Below are 19,935 nucleotides of genomic sequence, written 5' to 3' on the forward strand. Positions count from 1 at the left end.
GGCATTGTGCCTTTTGTACTAAATTTGGATGCAATTTCTTTGTTTCATCGACAATAAGAAAGTCCAAGGAATACAGTAAACCTGAAGTGAAGCATCGGGATCTTAAACCGGTCTCACAGGAGAGGTTGACATCATAGAATGTAAGAAGTGTCAGTCCTCTTGTACTTAAGTCGGTATTGTGCCATTTAAATTTAATTCGGATGCAATTTCTGTCTTTGATCGTCAATAACAAGGTCCAAGGGATACAGTAAACCTGAAGTGAAGCATCGGAATCTTAAACTGGACTCACAGGAGAGGTTCAAATCATAGAAAGTTTAAGTGTCAGTTATCTTTTACTTAAGTCGGCATTGTGCCTTTGGAATTTAATTCCGATGCAATTTCTCTGCTTCTTCGTCAATAAGAAGGTTCAAGGTATACAGTAAACCTGAAGTGAAACATCGGAATCTAAAAAAGGACTCACAGGAGAGGTTCAAATCATAGAAACGTAGAGTGTCAGTCCTCTTGTACTTAAGTCGGCATTGTGCATTTTGAATTAAGTTCGGATGCAGTTTCTTTGTTTCATCGTCAATAAGAAGGTCCAAGGTATACAGTAAACCTGAAGTGAAACATCGCAATCTAAAACCGGTCTCACAGGAGAGGTTCTAAACATAGAATGTAAGAAGTGTCAGTATTCATGTACTTAAGTATGCATTGTGCCTTTTCTATTTAATTCGGATGCAATTTCTGTGTTTGACCTTCAATAACAAGGTCCAAGGGATGCAGTAAACCTGAAGTGAAGCATCGGAATCTAAAACTGGACTCACAGGTGAGGTTCAAATCATAGAAAGTTTAAGTGTCAGTAATATTGTACTTTAGTCGTGATTGTGCGGTTTGAATTTAATTCGGATGCAATTTCTGTGCTTCATCATCAATAAGTAGGTCCAAGGTATACATTTAACCTGAAGTGAAGCATCGGAATCTAAAACTGGACTCACAGGAGAGGTTCAAACCATAGAAAATTAGAGTGTCATTCCTCTTGTACTTAAGTCGGCATTGGGACTTTTGTATTAACCTCGGATGCAATTTCTGTGCTTAATCGTCAATAAGAAGGTCCAAGGTATACCGTAAACCTGAATTGAGGCATCGGAATCTAAAACCGGTCTCACAGGAGAGGTTTAAATAATAAAAGTTAGAGTGTTAGTCCTCTTGTACTTAAGTCTACATTGTGCCTTTTGTACTAAGTTCGGATGCAATTTCCGTGCTTCATCCTCAATACGATATACCAAGGTATACAGGGAACCTGAAGTGAAGCACCGGAATCTAAAACTGGACTCACAGGAGAGGTTCTAAATATAGATAGTAAGAAGAATCAGTCCTCTTGTACATAAGTCGGCATTGTGCCTTTTGTTCTAAATTCGGATGCAATTTCTGTGTTTCATCGTCAATAAGAAGGTCCAAGGTATACAGTAAACCTGAAGTAAAGCATCGCAATCTAAAACTGGTCTCACAGGAGAGGTTCTAAACATAGAATGTAAGAAGTGTCAGTCCTCTTGTACCTAAGTCGGGATTGTGCGTTTTGAATTTAATTCGGATGCGATTTCTGTGCTTCATCGGCAATAAGAACGTCGAAGGTATACAGTAAACCTAAAGTGAAGCATCGGAATCTACAACTGCACTCACAGGGGAGGTTCAAATCGTAGACAGTTAGAGTGTCAGTCCTCTTGTACTTAAGTCGGCATTGTGCCTTTTGAATTAAATTCGGATGCAATTTCTGTGTTTCATCGTCAATAAGAAGGTACAAGGTATACAGTAAACCTGAAGTGAAGCATCGCAATCTAAAACTGGTCTCACAGGAGATGTTCTAAACATAGGCAGTAAGACGAGTCAGTCCTCTTTTTCTTAAGTCGGCATTGTGCCTTTTGTATTAAACTCGGATGCAATTTCTGTGTTTCATCGTCAATAAGAAGGGTCAAGGTATACAGTAAACCTGAAGTGAAACATCGGAATCTAAAAAAGGACTCACAGGAGAGGTTCAAATCATAGAAAGGAAGAGTATCAGTCCTCTTGTACTTAAGTCGGCATTTTGCCTTTGTATTAAATTCGGAAGCAATATCTGTGTTTCGTCGTCAATTAGAAGGTCCAAGGTATACAGTTAACCTGAATTGAAGCATCGGAATCTAAAACCGGTCTCACAGGAGAGGTTTAAATTATAAAAGTTAGAGTGCCAGTCATCTGGTACTTAAGTCGGCATTTTGCCTTTTGTACTAATTTCGGATGCAATTTCTGTGCTTCATCGTCAACACGATGGTCCAAGGTATACAGTAAACCTGAAGTGAAGCATCGGAATCTAAAACTGTACTCACAGGAGAGGTACTAAATATAGACAGTAAGAAGAATCAGTACATTTGTACTTAAGTCGTCATTGTGCATTTGAATTTAATTCGGATGCAATTTCTGTGTTTCATCGTCAATAAGAAGGTCCAAGGTATACAGTAAACCTGAAGTGAAGCATCGGAATCTAAAACTGGACTCACAGGAGAGGTTCAAATCATAGAAAATTAGAGTGTCATTCCTCTTGTACTTAAGTCGCCATTGTGCCTTTTGTATTAAACTCGGATACAATTTCTGTTCTTCATCGTCAATAAGAAGGTCGAAGGTAGACAGTAAACCTGAAGTGAAGAATAGGAATCTACAAATGGACTCACTGGGGAGGTTCAAATCGTAGAAAGTTAGAGTGTCAGTCCTCTTGTACTTAAGTCGGCATTGTGCATTTTGAATTAAGTTCGGATGCAGTTTCTGTGTTTCATCGTCAATAAGAAGGTCCAAGGTATACAGTAAACCTGAAGTGAGACATCGCAATCTAAAACCGGTCTCACAGGAGAGGTTCTAAACATAGAATGTAAGAAGTGTCAGTATTCATGTACTTAAGTATGCATTGTGCCTTTTCTATTTAATTCGGATGCAATTTCTGTGTTTGACCTTCAATAACAAGGTCCAAGGGATACAGTAAGCCTGAAGTGAAGCATCGGAATATAAAACTGGACTCACAGGAGAGGTTCAAATCATAGAAAGTTTAAGTGTCAGTAATATTGTACTTAAGTCGGGATTGTGCGTTTTGAATTTAATTCGGATGCAACTTCTGTGCTTCATCATCAATAAGAAGGTCCAAGGTATACCGTAAACATGAATTGAGGCATCGGAATCTAAAACCGGTCTCACAGGAGAGGTTTAAATAATAAAAGTTAGAGTGTCAGTCCTCTTGTACTTAAGTCTACATTGTGCCTTTTGTACTAAATTCGGATGCAATTACTGTGCTTCATCCTCAATACGAAATACCAAGGTATACAGGAAACCTGAAGTGAAGCACCGGAATCTAAAACTGGAATCACAGGAGAGGTTCTAAATATAGGCAGTAAGATGAATCAGTCCTCTTGTACATAAGTCGGCATTGTGCCTTTTGTTCTAAATTCGGATGCAATTTCTGTGTTTCATCGTCAATAAGAAGGTCCAAGGTATACAGTAAACCTGAAGTGAAGCATCGCAATCTGAAACTGGTCTCACAGGAGAGGTTCTAAACATAGAATGTAAGAAGTGTCAGTCCTCTTGTACCTAAGTCGGGATTGTGCGTTTTGAATTTAATTCGGATGCGATTTCTGTGCTTCATCGGCAATAAGAACGTCCAAGGTATACAGTAAACCTGAAGTGAAGCATCGGAATCTACAACTGCACTCACAGGGGAGGTTCAAATCGAAGACAGTTAGAGTGTCAGTCCTCTTGTACTTAAGTCGGCATTGTGCCTTTTGAATTAAATTCGGATGCAATTTCTGTGTTTCATCGTCAATAAGAAGGTACAAGGTATACAGTAAACCTGAAGTGAAGCATCGCAATCTAAAACTGGTCTCACAGGAGAGGTTCTAGACATAGGCAGTAAGACGAGTTAGTCCTCTTGTACTTAAGTCGCCATTGTGCCTTTTGTACTAAATTCAGATGCAATTTCTGTGCTTCATCGTCAATAAGAAGGTCCAAGGTATACAGTAAACCTGAAGTGAAGCATCGGAATCTAAAACCGGTCTCACAGTAGAGGTTCAAATCATAGTAAGTTAGAGTGTCAGCACTCTTGTACTTAAGTCGGCATTGTGCATTTTGTATTAAATTCGGATGCAATTTCTGTGCTTCATCGTCAATAAGGTGGTCCAAGGTATACAGTAAACCAGAAGTGAAGCATCGGAATCTAAAATTGGCCTCACAGGAGAGGTTCTAAACATAGACATTAAGAAGTGTCAGTCCTCTTGTACTTACGTCTTCATTGTGCCTTTTGAATTTAATTCCGATTCAATTTCTGTGCTTCATCGTCAGTAAGTAAGTCCAAGGTATACAGTAAACCTGAAGTGATGCATCGGAATCTAAAACTGGACTCACAGGAGAGGTTCAAATCATAGAAAGTTATGGTGCCATTCCTCTTGTTCTTAAGTCGGCATTGTGCCATTTGTGTTAAATTCGGATGCAATTTCTGAGTTTCATCGTCAATAAGAGGGTCCAACGTATACAGTAAACCTGAAGTGAAGAATCGGAATCTAAAACTGGACTCACAGGAGAGGTTCAAATCATATAAAGTTAGAGTGTCAGTCCTCTTGTTCTTAAGTCGGCATTGTGGCTTATGTATTACGTTCGGATGCAATTTCTGTATTTCATCGTCAATAAGAAGGTCCAAGAGATACAGTAAACCTGAAGTGAAGCATCGGAATCTAAAACTGGACTCACAGGAGAGGTTCAAATCATAGATACTTAGAGTGTCAGTCCTCTTGTACTTAAGTCGGCATTGTGCCTTTTGAATTTAATTCGATGCAATTTCTGTGTTTCATCGACAATAAGAAGGTCCAAGTTATACAGTAAACCTGAAGTCAAGCATCAGAATCTAAAGCTGGACTCACAGGAAAGGTTCAAATCATTGTCAGTGACAGTGCTATTTTACTTAACTCGGCATTGTGCCTTTTGTTTTCAATTCAAATGCAATTTCTGTGCTTCATCGTCAATAAGAACGTCCAAGGTACAGAGTAAACCTGAAGTGAAGAATCGGAATATAAAACTGGACTCACAGGAGAGGTTCAAATCATAGAAAGTTAGAGTGTCAGTCGTCTTGTACTTAAGTCGGCATTGTGCCATTTGAATTTATTTCCGATGCAATCTGTGTTTCATCGACAATAAGAAGGTCTAAGGGATACAGTTAATCTGTTGTGAAGCATCGGAATCTTAAACCGGTCTCACAGGAGAGGTTCAAATCATAGAATGTAAGAAGTGTCAGTCCTCTTGTACTTAAGTCGGTATTGTGCCTTTTGTATTTAATTCGGATGCAATTTCTGTGTTTGATCGTCAATAAGAGGGCCCAAGGGATAGAGTAAACCTGAAGTGAAGCATCGGAATCTAAAACTGGACTCACAGGAGAGGTTCCATTCTTAGAAAGTTTATGTGTCAGTCCTCTTGTACTTAAGTCGGCATTGTGCCTTTTGAATTTAATTCCGAAGTAATTTCTGTGCTTCATCGTCAATAAGAAGGTTCAAGGTATACAGTAAACCTGAAGTGCAGCATCGGAATCTAAAACTGGACTCACAGGAGAGGTTCAAATCATAGAAAGTTAGAGTGTCAGTTCTCTTGTACTTAAGTCGGCATTTTGCCTTTTGTATTAAATTCGGATGCAATATCTGTGTTTCATCGTCAATTAGAAGATCCAAGGTATACAGTAAACCTGAATTGAAGCACCGGATAATAAAACAGGTCTCACAGGAGAGGTTTAAATCATAAAAATTAGAGTGTCAGTCAACTTGTACTTAAGTCGGCATTGTGCCTTTTGTACTAAATTCGGATGCAATTTGTGTGCTTCATCGTCAATAAGAAGGTCCGAGGAATACAGTAAACCTGCAGTGAAGCATCGGAATCTAAAACTGGACTCACAGGAGAGGTTCTGAATATAGACAGTAAGAAGAGTCAGTTCTCTTGTACTTAAGTCGTCATTGTGCCTTTTGAATTTAATTCGGACGCAATTTCTGTGCTTCATCGTCAATACGAAGGTACAAGGTATACAGTAAACCTGAAGTGAAGAATCGGAATCTACAACTGGACTCACAGGAGAGGTTCAAATCATAGAACGTTAGAGTGTCAGTCCTCTTGTACTTAAGTCGGCATTGTGCCTTTTGAATTAAATTCGGTTGCAATTTCTGTGATTCATCGTCAAATAGAAGGTCCAAGGTATACAGTAAACCTGAAGTGAAGCATTGGAATCTAAACCTGGTCTCACAAGAAAGGTTCTAAACATAGACTGTAAGAAGAGTCAGTCCTCTTGTACTTAAGTCGGCATTGTGCCTTTTGTACTAAATTTGGATGCAATATCTGTTTTCATCGTCAATAAGAAGGTCCTGCGTATACAGTAAACCTGAAGTGAAGCATCGCAATCTAAAACCGGTCTCACAGGAGAGGTTCTAAACATAGAATGTAAGAAGTGTCAGTCCTTTTGTATTTAAGTCGTCATTGTGCCTTTTCTATTTAATTCGGGTGCAATTTCTGTGTATGATCATCAATAACAAGGTCCAAGGGATACAGTAAACCTGAAGTGAAGCATCGGAATCTAAAACTGGACTCACAGGAGAGGTTCAAATCATAGAAAGTTAAAGTGTCAGTCGTCTTGTACTTAAGTCGGGATTGTGCCTTTTGAATTTATTTCCGATGCAATTTCTGTGCTTCATCATCAATAAGAAGGTTCAAGGTATACAGGACACCTGAAGTGAAGCATCGGAATCCAGAACTGGACTCACAGGAGAGGTTCTAAACAAAGGCAGTAAGAAGAGACAGTCCTCTTGTACTTAAGTCGTCATTGTGCCTTTTGAATTTAATTCGGATGCAATATCTGTGCTTTATCGGCAATAAGAAAGTCCAAGGTATATGGTAAACCTGAAGTGAAGCATCGTAATCTAAAAATGGATTCAAAGTAGAGGTTCAAATCATAGAAAGTTAGAGTGTCATTTCTCTTGTACTTAATTCGGTATTGTGCCTTATGTATTAAATTCGGATGCAATTTCTGTGTTTCAACGTCAATTAGAAGGTCCAAGGTATACAGTAAACCTGAAGTGAAGCATCGGAATCTAAAACTGGTCTCACAGGAGAGGTTCAAATCATAGAAATTTAGAGTATCAGTCCTCTTGTACTTAAGTCGGCATTGTGCTTTTTGTATTAAATTCGGATGCAATATCTGTGCTTCATCGTCAATAAGAAGGTCCAAGGTATACAGTAAACCTGAAGTGAGGCATCGGAATCTAAAACTGGTCTCACAGGAGAGGTTCTAATCATAGATAGTTAGAGTGTCTTTTCTCTTGTACTTAATTCGGCATTGTGCCTTATGTATTAATTCGGATGCAATTTCTGTGTTTCAACGTCAATTAGAAGGTCCAAGGTATACAGTAAACCTGAAGTGAAGCATCGGAATCTAAAACCGGTCTCACAGGAAGGTTCAAATCATAGAAAGTTAGAGTGCCAGTCATCTTGTACTTAAGTCGGCATTGTGCCTTTTGTACTAAAATCGGATGCAATTTCTGTGTTTCATCGTCAATAAGAAGGTCCAAGGGATACAGTAAACCTGAAGTGAAGCATCGTAATCTAAAACCGGTCTCACAGGAGAGGTTCAAATCACAGAATGTAAGAACAGTCAGTCCTCTTGTAATTAAGTCGGCATTGTGCCTTTTGTATCTAATCCGGATGCAATTTCTGTGTTTCATCGCCAATAAGAGGGTCCAAGGGATACAGTAAACCTTAAGTGAAGCATCGGAATCTAAAACCGAACTCACAGGAGAGGTTCAAATCATAGATAGTTAGAGTGTCAGTCCTCTTGTACTTAAGTCGGCATTGTGCCTTTTGAATATAATTCCGATGCAATTTCTGTGTTTCATCGTCAATAACAAGGTCCAAGGTATACAGTAAACCTGAAGTGAAGCATCGGAATCTAAAACTGGAGTCACAGGAGAGGTTCATATCATAGAAAGTTAGTGTGTCAGTCCTCTTGTACTTAAGTCAACATTGTGCCTTTTGAATTTAATTCGATGCAATTTCTGTTTTTCATCGTTAATAAGAAGGTCCAAATTATACAGTAAACCTGAAGTGAAGCATCGGAATCTAAAACTGGACTCACAGCAGAGGTTCAAATCATTGAAAGTTACAGTGTCAGTCCTTTTGTACTTAAGTCGGCATGTGTGCATTTTGTTTTAAATTCGGATGCAATTTCTGTGTTCATCGTCAATAATAATGCCATGGGATACAGAAAACCCTAAGTGCAGCATCGGAATCTAAAACCGGACTCACAGAGAGGTTCAAATCATAGAAAGTTAGAGTGTCAGTCCTCTTGTACTTAAGTCGGCATTGAGCCTTTTGTACTAAATTTGGATGCAATTTCTGTGTTTCATCGTCAATAAGAAGGTCCAAGGGACACAGTAAACCTGCAGTGAAGCATCGCAATCTAATACCAGTCTCACAGGAGAGGTTCAAATCATAGAATGTAAGAAGTGACAATCCTCTTGTACTTAAGTCGGCATTGTGACTTTTCTATTAATTCGGATGCAATTTCTGTGTTTGATCATCAATAAGAAGGTCCAAGGTGTACAGTAAACCTTAAGTGAAGCATCGGAATCTAAAACTGGACACACAGGATAGGTTCAAATCATAGAAAGTTTAAGAGTGAGTCCTCTTGTACTTAAGTCGTCATTGTGCCTTTTGAATTTAATTCCGATGCAATTTCTGTGCTTCATCGTCAATAAGAAAGTTCAAGGTATACAGTAAACCTGAAGTGAAGCATCAGAATCTAAAACCGGTCTCACAGGACAGGTTTCAATCATAGAAAGTTAGAGTGTCAGTCCTCTTGTACTTAAGTCGGCATTGTGCCTTTTGTACTACAATCGGATGCAATTTCTCTGTTTCATCGTCAATAAGAAGGTCCAAGGGATACAGTAAACCTGAAGTGAAGCTTCGGAATCTATAAGTGGTCTCACAGGAAAGGTTCTGAACATAGACAGTAAGAAGAGTCAGTCCTCTTGTACGTAAGTCGGCAATGTGCCTTTTGTACTAAAATCGGATGCAATATCTGTGTTTCATCGTCAATAAGAAGGTACAAGGTATACAGTAAACCTGAAGTGAAGCATCGGAAACTAAAACTGGCCTCACAGGAGAGGTTCTATACATAGACTGTAAGAAGTGTCAGTCCTCTTGTAGTTACGTCGTCATTATGCCTTTGGAATTTAATTCCGATGCAGTTTATGTGTTTCATCGTCAATAAGATGGTCCAAGGTATACAGTAAACCTTAAGTGAAGCATCGGAATCTTAAACTGGACTCACAGGAGAGGTTCAAATCATAGAAAGTTAGAGTGTCATTCCTCTTGTACTTAAGTCGGCATTGTGCCATTTGTATTAAATTCGGATGCAATTTATGTGGTTCATCGTCAATAAGAGGGTCCAAGGGATACAGTAAACCTGAAGTGAAGAATCGGAATTTAAAACTGGACTCACAGGAGCGGTTCAAATCATAGATAGTTATAGTGTCAGTCCTCTTGTACTTAAGTCGGCATTGTGCCTTATGTACTACGTTCGGATGCAATTTCTGTCTTTCATCGTCAATTAGAAGGTCCAAGGTATACAGTAAATCTGAAGTGAAGCTTCGGAATCTAAAACTGGTCTCACAGGAAAGGATCTGAACATAGACAGTAAGAAGTGTCAGTCCTCTTGTACGTAAGTCGGCATTGTGCATTTTGTACTAAAATCGGACGCAATGTCTGTGTTTCATCGTCAATCAGAAGGTCCAAGGGATACAGTAAACCTGAAGTGAAGCATCGGAATCTAAAATCGGTCTCACAGGAGAGGTTCAAATCATAGAATGTAAGAAGTGTCAGTCCTCTTGTACTTAAGTCGGCATTGTGCCTTTTGTATTTAATCCGAATGCAATTTCTGTGTTTCATCGCCAATAAGAAGGTCCAAGGGATACAGTAAACCTGAAGTGAAGCATCGGAATCTAAAACAAGGCTCACAGGAGAGGTTCAAATCATAGATAGTTAGAGTGTCAGTCCTCTTGTACTTAAGACGGCATTGTGCCTTTTGAATATAATTCCGATGCAATTTCTGTGTTTCATCGTCAATAAGAAGGTCCAAGGTATACAGTAAAGCTGAAGTGAAGCATCGGAATCTAAAACTGGACTCACAGGATAGGTTCAAATCATAGAAAGTTAGAGTGTCAGTCCTCTTGTACTTAAGTCGGCATTGTGCCTTTTGAAATTAATTCGATGCAATTTCTGTGTTTCATCGTGAATAAGGAGGTCCATATTATACAGTAAACCTGAAGTGAAGCATGGGAATCTAAAACTGGACTCACATGAGAGGTTCAAATCATTGAAAGTTACAGTGTCAGTCCTTTTGAACTTAAGTCGCCATTGTGCATTTTGTTTTAAATTCGGATGCAATTTCTGTGTTTCATCGTCAATAACAAGGCCATGGGATACAGTAAACCTTAAGTGAAGCATCGGAATCTAAAACCGGACTCACAGGAGAGGTTCGAATCATAGAAAGTTAGAGTGTCAGTCCGCTTTTACTTAAGTCGGCATTGTGCCTTTTGTGCTAAATTTGGATGCAATTTCTGTGTTTCATCGTCAATAACAAGGTCCAAGGGATACAGTAAACCTGCAGTGAAGCATCGTAATCTAAAACCGGTCTCACAGGAGAGGTTCAAATCATAGAATGTAAGAAGTAACAGTCCTCTTGTACTTAAGTCGGCATTGTGACTTTTCTATTAATTCGGATGCAAGTTCTGTGTTTGATCATGAATAAGAAGGTCCAAGGTATACAGTAAACCTTAAGCGAAGCATCGGAATCTAAAACTGGACTCACAGGAGAGGTTCAAATTATAGAAAGTTTAAGAGTCAGTCCTCTTGTACTTAAGTCGTCATTGTGCCTTTTGAATTTAATTCCGATGCAATTTCTGTGCTTCATCGTCAATAAGAAGGTTCAAGGTATACAGTAAACCGGAAGTGAAGCATCGGAAACTAAAGCTGGACTCTCAGGAATGGTTCAAATCATAGAAAGTTAGAGTGTCAGTCCTCTTGTACTTAAGTCGGCATTGTGACTTTTGTATTAAATTCGGATGCAATTTCTGTGTTTCATCGTCAATTAGAAGATCCAAGATATACCGTAAACCTGAATTGAAGCATCGGAATCTAAAACCGGTCTCACAGGACAGGTTTCAATCATAGAAAGTTAGAGGGTCAGTCCTCTTGTACTTAAGTCGGCATTGTGCCTTTTGTACTAAATTCGGATGCAATTTCTGTGCTTCATCATCAAAAAGAATGTCCAAGGTATTCAGTAAACCGGAAGTGAAGCATCGGAATCTAAATCTGGACTCACAGGAGAGGTTCTAAACATAGGCAGTAAGAAGAGTCAGTCCTCTTGTACTTAAGTCGTCATTGTGCTTTTGAATTTAATTCGGATGTAATCTCTGTGCTTCATGGCCAATAAGAACGTCCAAGGTATACAGTACCCTGAAGTGAAGCATCGCAATCTAAAACTGGACTCACAGGCGAGGTTCAAATCATAGAATGTTAGAGTGTCATTCCTCTTGTACTTAAGTCGGCATTATGCCTTTTGTATTAAACTCGGATGTAATTTCTGTCCTTCATCGTCAATAAGCAGGTCCAAGGTATACAGTAAACCTGAAGTGAAGAATCGGAATCTACAACTGGACTCACAGGAGAGGTTTAAATCATAGAAAATTAAAGTGTCAGTCCTCTAGTACTTAAGTCGGCATTGTGCCTTTTGAATTTCTTTCCGAAGCAATTTCTGTGCTTCATCGTCAATAAGAAGGTTCAAGGTATACAGTAAAACTGAAGTGAAGCTTCGGAATCTAAAACAGGTCTCACAGGAAAGGTTCTGAACATAGACAGTAAGAAGTGACAGTCCTCTTGTACGTAAGTCGGCATTGTGCCTTTTGTACTACAATCGGATGCAATTTCTCTGTTTCATCGTCAATAAGAAGGTCCAAGGGATACAGTAAACCGGAAGTGAAGCTTCGGAATCTAAAAGTGGTCTCACAGGAAAGGTTCTGATCATAGACAGTAAGAAGAGTCAGTCCTCTTGTACGTAAGTCGGCATTGTGCCTTTTGTACTAAAATCGGATGCAATTTCTGTGTTTCATCGTCAATAAGAAGGTCCAAGGTATACCGTAAACCTGAAGTGAGGCATCGGAATCTAAAACTGGCCTCACAGGAGAGGTTCTATACATAGACTGTAAGAGGTGTCAGTCCTCTTGTACTTACGTCGTCATTGTGCCTTTTGAATTTAATTCCGATGCAATTTCTGTGCTTCATCGTCAATAAGAAGGTCCAAGGTATACAGTAAACCTGAAGTGAAGCATCGGAATCTAAATCTGGACTCACAGGAGAGGTTCACATCATAGAAAGTTAGAGTGTCATTTCCCTTGTACTTATGTCGGCATTGTGCCATTTGAATTTAATTCCGATGCAATTTCTGTGCTTCATCGTCAATAAGAAGGTCCAAGGTATACAGTAAACCCGAAGTGAAGAATCGGAATCTAAAACTGGACTCACAGGAGAGGTTCAAATCATAGATAGTTATAGTGTCAGTCCTCTTGTACTTAAGTCGGCATTGTGCCTTATGTACTACGTTCGGATGCAATTTCTGTCTTTCATCGTCAATTAGAAGGTCCAAGGTACACAGTAAATCTGAAGTGAAGCTTCGGAATCTAAAACTGGTCTCACAGGAAAGTATCTGAACATAGACAGTAAGAAGTGTCAGTCCTCTTGTACGTAAGTCGGCATTGTGCATTTTGTACTAAAATTGGACGCAATTTCTGTGTTTCATCGTCAATAAGAGGGTCCAAGGGATACAGTAAACCTGAAGTGAAGCATCGGAATCCAAAATCGGTCTCACAGGAGAGGTTCAAATCATAGAATGTAAGAAGTGTCAGTCCTCTTTTACTTAAGTCGGCATTGTGCCTTTTGTATTTTATCCGAATGCAATTTCTGTGTTTCATCGCCAATAAGAAGGTCCAAGGGATACAGTAAACCTGAAGTGAAGCATCGGAATGTAAAACAAGACTCACAGGAGAGGTTCAAATCATAGATAGTTAGAGTGTCAGTCCTCTTGTACTTAAGTCGGAATTGTGCCTTTTGAATATAATTCCGATGCAATTTCTGTGTTTCATCGTCAATAAGAAGGTCCAAGGTATACAGTAAAGCTGAAGTGAAGCATCGGAATCTAAAACTGGACTCACAGGATAGGTTCAAATCATGGAAAGTTAGAGTGTCAGTCCTCTTGTACTTAAGTCGGCATTGTGCCTTTTGAAATTAATTCGATGCAATTTCTGTGTTTCATCGTTAATAAGGAGGTCCATATTATACAGTAAACCTGAAGTGAAGCATCGGAATCTAAAACTGGACTCACATGAGAGGTTCAAATCATTGAAAGTTACAGTGTCAGTCCTTTTGAACTTAAGTCGCCATTGTGCATTTTGTTTTAAATTCGGATGCAATTTCTGTGTTTCATCGTCAATAACAAGGCCATGGGTTACAGTAAACCTTAAGTGAAGCATCGGAATCTAAAACCGGACTCACAGGAGAGGTTCAAATCATAGAAAGTTAGAGTGTCAGTCCGCTTTTACTTAAGTCGGCATTGTGCCTTTTGTGCTAAATTTGGATGCAATTTCTGTGTTTCATCGTCAATAACAAGGTCCAAGGTATACAGTACCCTGAAGTGAAGCATCGCAATCTAAAACTGGACTCACAGGCGAGGTTCAAATCATAGAATGTTAGAGTGTCATTCCTCTTGTACTTAAGTCGGCATTATGCCTTTTGTATTAAACTCAGATGTAATTTCTGTCCTTCATCGTCAATAAGCAGGTCCAAGGTATACAGTAAACCTGAAGTGAAGAATCGGAATCTACAACTGCACTCACAGGAGAGGTTTAAATCATAGAAAATTAAAGTGTCAGTCCTCTAGTACTTAAGTCGGCATTGTGCCTTTTGTATTAAACTCGGATGCAATTTCTGTGCTTCATCGTCAATAAGAAGGTTCAAGGTATACAGTAAAACTGAAGTGAAGCTTCGGAATCTAAAACAGGTCTCACAGGAAAGGTTCTGAACATAGACAGTAAGAAGTGACAGTCCTCTTGTACGTAAGTCGGCATTGTGCCTTTTGTACTACAATCGGATGCAATTTCTCTGTTTCATCGTCAATAAGAAGGTCCAAGGGATACAGTAAACCTGAAGTGAAGCTTCGGAATCTAAAAGTGGTCTCACAGGAAAGGTTCTGATCATAGACAGTGAGAAGAGTCAGTCCTCTTGTACGTAAGTCGGCATTGTGCCTTTAGTACTAAAATCGGATGCAATTTCTGTGTTTCATCGTCAATAAGAAGGTCCAAGGTATACCGTAAACCTGAAGTGAGGCATCGGAAACTAAAACTGGCCTCACAGGAGAGGTTCTATACATAGACTGTAAGAGGTGTCAGTCCTCTTGTACTTACGTCGTCATTGTGCCTTTTGAATTTAATTCCGATGCAATTTCTGTGCTTCATCGTCAATACGAAGGTCCAAGGTATACAGTAAACCTGAAGTGAAGCATCGGAATCTAAAACTGGACTCACATGAGAGGTTCAAATTATGATAGTTAGTGTGTCATACCTCTTGTACTTAAGTTGGCATTGTGCCATTTGTATTAAATTCGGATGCAGTTTCTGTGCTTCATCGTCAATAAGAAGGTCCAAGGTATACAGTAAACCCGAAGTGAAGAATCGGAATCTAAAACTGGAATTACAGGAGAGGTTCAAATCATAGATAGTTAGAGTGTCAGTACTCTTGTACTTAAGAAGCATTGTGCCTTTTGAATTTAATTCCGATGCAATTTCTGTGTTTCAGCGCCAATAAGAAGGTCCAAAGGGATACAGTAAACATGAAGTGAAGCATCGGAATCTAAAACTGGACTCACAGGAGAGGTTCAAATTATAGAAAGTTTAAGAGTCAGTCCTCTTGTACTTAAGTCGTCATTGTGCCTTTTGAATTTAATTCCGATGCAATTTCTGTGCTTCATCGTCAATAAGAAGGTTCAAGGTATACAGTAAACCGGAAGTGAAGCATCGGAAACTAAAGCTGGACTCACAGGAGAGGTTCTAAACATAGGCAGTAAGAAGAGTCAGTCCTCTTGTACTTAAGTCGTCAATGTGCTTTTGAATTTAATTCGGATGTAATCTCTGTGCTTCATGGGCAATATGAACGTCCAAGGTATACAGTACCCTGAAGTGAAGCATCGCAATCTAAAACTGGACTCACAGGCGAGGTTCAAATCATAGAAAGTTAGAGTGTCATTCCTCTTGTACTTAAGTCGGCATTATGCCTTTTGTATTAAACTCGGATGTAATTTCTGTCCTTCATCGTCAATAAGCAGGTCTAAGGTATACAGTAAACCTGAAGTGAAGTATCGGAATCTACAACTGGACTCACAGGAGAGGTTTAAATCATAGAAAATTAAAGTGTCAGTCCTCTAGTACTTAAGTCGGCATTGTGCCTTTTGAATTTCTTTCCGAAGCAATTTCTGTGCTTCATCGTCAATAAGAAGGTTCAAGGTATACAGTAAAACTGAAGTGAAGCTTCGGAATCTAAAACAGGTCTCACAGGAAAGGTTCTGAGCATAGACAGTAAGAAGTGACAGTCCTCTTGTACGTAAGTCGGCATTGTGCCTTTTGTACTACAATCGGATGCAATTTCTCTGTTTCATCGTCAATAAGAAGGTCCAAGGGATACAGTAAACCTGAAGTGAAGCTTCGGAATCTAAAAGTGGTCTCACAGGAAAAGTTCTGATCATAGACAGTAAGAAGAGTCAGTCCTCTTGTACGTAAGTCGGCATTGTGCCTTTTGTACTAAAATCGGATGCAATTTCTGTGTTTCATCGTCAATAAGAAGGTCCAAGGTATACCGTAAACCTGAAGTGAAGAATCGGAAACTAAAACTGGCCTCACAGGAGAGGTTCCATACATAGACTGTAAGAGGTGTCAGTCCTCTTGTACTTACGTCGTCATTGTGCCTTTTGAATTTAATTCCGATGCAATTTCTGTGCTTCATCGTCAATAAGAAGGTCCAAGGTATACAGTAAACCTGAAGTGAAGCATCGGAATCTAAAACTGGACTCACAGGAGAGGTTCACATCATAGAATGTTAGAGTGTCATTCCCCTTGTACTTTTGTCGGCATTGTGCCATTTGAATTTAATTCCGATGCAATTTCTGTGCTTCATCGTCAATAAGAAGATCCGAGGTATACAGTAAACCTGAAGTGAAGCATCGGAATCTAAAACTGGACTCACATGAGAGGTTCAAATTATGATAGTTAGTGTGTCATACCTCTTGTACTTAAGTTGGCATTGTGCCATTTGTATTAAATTCGGATGCAGTTTCTGTGCTTCATCGTCAATAAGAAGGTCCAAGGTATACAGTAAACCCGAAGTGAAGAATCGGAATCTAAAACTGGACTCACAGGAGAGGTTCAAAACATAGAAAGTTAGAGTGTCAGTCCTCTTGTACTTAAGTCGGCATTGTGCCTCATCTATTACGTTCGCATGCTATTCCTGTGTTTCTTCGTCAATTAGAGGGTCCAAGGTATACAGTAAACGTGAAGCGAAGCTTCGGAATCTAAAAGTGGTCTCACAGGAAAGGTTCTGAACATAGACAGTAAGAAGTGTCAGTCCTCTTGTACGTAAGTCGGCATTGTGCCTTTTGTACTAAAATCGGATGCAATTTCTGTGTTTCATCGTCAATAAGGAGGTCCAAGGGATACAGTAAACTTGAAGTGAAGCATCGGAACCTAAAACCGGTCTCACAGGAGAGGTTCAAATCATAGAATGTAAGGAGAGTCAGTCCTCTTGTACTTATGTGTCATTGTGCCTTTTGTATTTAATTCGGTTGCAATTTCTGTGTTTCATCGTCAATAAGAAGGCCCCAGGGATACAGTAAACCTGAAGTGAAGCATCGGAATCTAAAACTGGACTCACAGGAGAGGTTCAAATCATTGAAAGTTAGAGTGTTATTCCTCTTGTACTTACGTGGGCATTGTTATATTTGTATTAAATTCGGATGCAATTTCTGTGCTTCATCGTCAATAAGAGGGTCCAAGGGATACAGTAAACCTGAAGCGAAGAATCGGAATCTAAAACTGGAATTACAGGAGAGGGTCAAATCATAGATAGTTAGAGTGTCAGTCCTCTTCTACTTAAGAGGCATTGTGCCTTTTGAATTTAATTCCGATGCAATTTCTGTGTTTCATCGTCAATAAAAAGGTCCAAGGTATACAGTAAACCTGAAGTGAAGCATCGGAATCTAAAACTGGACTCACAGGAGAGGTTCAAATTATAGAAAGTTAGAGTGTCAGTCCTCTTGTACTTAAGTCGGCATTGTGCCTTTTGAATTTAATTCGATGCAATTTCTGTGTTTCATCGTTAATAAGAAGGTCCAAGGTATACAGTAAACCTGAAGTGAAGCATCGGAATCTAAAACTGGACTCACAGGAGAGGTTCAAATCATAGAATGTAAGAAGAGTCAGTCCTCTTGTTCTTATGTGGCATTGTGCCTTTTGAATTTAATTTGGATGCAATTTCTGTGTTTCATCGTCAATAAGAAGGCCCCAGGGATACAGTAAACCTGAAGTGAAGCATCGGAATCTAAAACTGGACTCACAGGAGAGGTTGAAATTATAGAAAGTTAGACTGTCATTCCTCTTGTACTTAAGACAGCATTGTGCCATTTGTATTAAATTCGGAGGCAATTTCTGTGCTTCATCGTCAATAAGAGGGTCCAAGGGATACAGTAAACCTGAAGTGAAGATTCGGAATCTAAAACTGGAATTACAGGAGAGGTTCAAATCATAGATAGTTAGAGTGTCTGTCCTCTTGTACTTAAGTCGGCATTGTGCCTTTTGAATTTAATTCCGATGCAATTTCTGTGTTTCATCGTCAATAAGAAGGTCCAAGGTATACAGTAAACCTGAAGTGAAGCATCCGAATCTAAAACTGGACTCACAGGAGAGGTTCAAATCATAGAAAGTTCGAGTGTAGTCCTCTTGTACTTAAGTCGGCATTGTGCCTTTTGAATTTAATTCCGATGCAATTTCTGTGTTTCATCGTCAATAAGAAGGTCCAAGGTATACAGCAAACATGAAGTGAAGCATCGGAATCTAAAACCGGACTCACGGGAGAGGTTCAAATCATCTAAAGTTAGAGTGTCAGTCCTCTTGTACTTAAGTCGGCATTGTGCCTTTTGAATTTAATTCAATGCAATTTCATTTTTTCATCGTCAATAACAAGGTCCAAGGTATAGAGTAAACCTGAAGTGAAGTATCGGAATCGAAAACTGGACACACAGGAGAGATTCGAATCATTGAAAGTTAAAGCGTCAGTCCTCTTGTACTAAAGTCGGCTTTGTGCCTTTTGTTAAAAATTCGGATGCAATTTCTGTTTTTCATCGTCAATAAGAAGGTCCAAGATATACAGTAAACCTGAAGTGAACTATCGGAATCTAAAACTGGACTCACAGGAGAGGTTCGAATCATTGAAAGTTATAGTGTTAGTCCTCTTGTACTTAAGTCGGCATTGTGCCTTTTGTTTTAAATTCGGATGCAATTTCTGTGTTTCATCGTCAATAAGAAGGTCCAAGGTTTACAGTGAACCTTAAGTGAAGCATCGGAATCTAAAAATGGACTCACAGGAGAGATTCAAATCATAGAAAGTTTGAGTGTCAGTCCTCTTGTACTTAAGTCGGCATTGTACCTTTTGAATTAAATTCGGATGCAATTTCTGTGTTTCATCGTCAATTAGAAGGTCCAAGGTATACAGTAAACCTGAAGTGAAGCATCGGAATCTAAAACTGGTCTCACAGGAAAGTTTCTAAACATAGACAGTAAGAAGAGTAAGTCCTCTTGTACTTATGTCGGCATTGTGCCTTTAGTACTAAATTTGGATCCAATTTCTGTGTTTCATCGTCAATAAGAAGGTCCAAGGTATACAGTAAACCTGAAGTGAAGCATCGGAACCTAAAACCGGTCTCACAGGAGAGGTTCATATCATAGAATGTAAGCAGTGTCAGTCCTCTTGTACTTCAGTCAGCATTGTGACTCTTGTATTTAATCCGGATGCAATTTCTGTGTTTCATCGTCAATAAGAAGGTCGAAGGGATACAGTAAACCTGAAGTGAAGCATCGGAATCTAAAACTGGACTCACAGGAGCGGTTCAAATCATAGATAGTTTGAGAGTCAGTCCTCTTGTACTTAAGTCCGCATTGTGCCTTTTGAATTTAATTCCGATGCAATTTCTGTGTTTTATCATCAATAAGAAGGTCCAAGGTATACAGTAAACCTGAAGTAAAGCTTCGGAATCTAAAACTGGACTCACAGGAGAGGTTCAAATCATAGAAAGTAAGAGTGTCAGTCAACTTGTACTTAAGTCGGCATTGTGCCTTTTGAATTTAATTCGATGCAATTGCTGTGTTTCATCGTCAATAAGAAGGTCTAAGGTATACAGTAAACCTGAAGTGAAGCATCGGAATCTAAAACTGGACTCACAGGAGAGGTTCAAATCATTGAAAGTTAGAGTGTCAGTCCTTTTGTACGTAAGTGGGCATTGTGCAATTTGTTTTAAATTCGGATGCAATTTCTGTGTTTTATCGTCAATAAGAAGGTTCAAGGTATACAGTAAACCTGAAGTGAAGCATCGGAATCTAAAACTGGACTCACAGGAGAGGTTCAAATCATTGAAAGTTAGAGTGTCAGTCCTTTTGTACTTAAGTGGGCATTGTGCCATTTGTATTTAATCCGGATGCAATTTCTGTGTTTCATCGTCAATAAGAAGGTCGAAGGGATACAGTAAACCTGAAGTGAAGCATCGGA

Source organism: Schistocerca serialis, chromosome 11 (genome assembly GCF_023864345.2).
Source record: "Schistocerca serialis cubense isolate TAMUIC-IGC-003099 chromosome 11, iqSchSeri2.2, whole genome shotgun sequence".
NCBI classification, from domain to species: Eukaryota; Metazoa; Arthropoda; class Insecta; order Orthoptera; family Acrididae; genus Schistocerca; species Schistocerca serialis.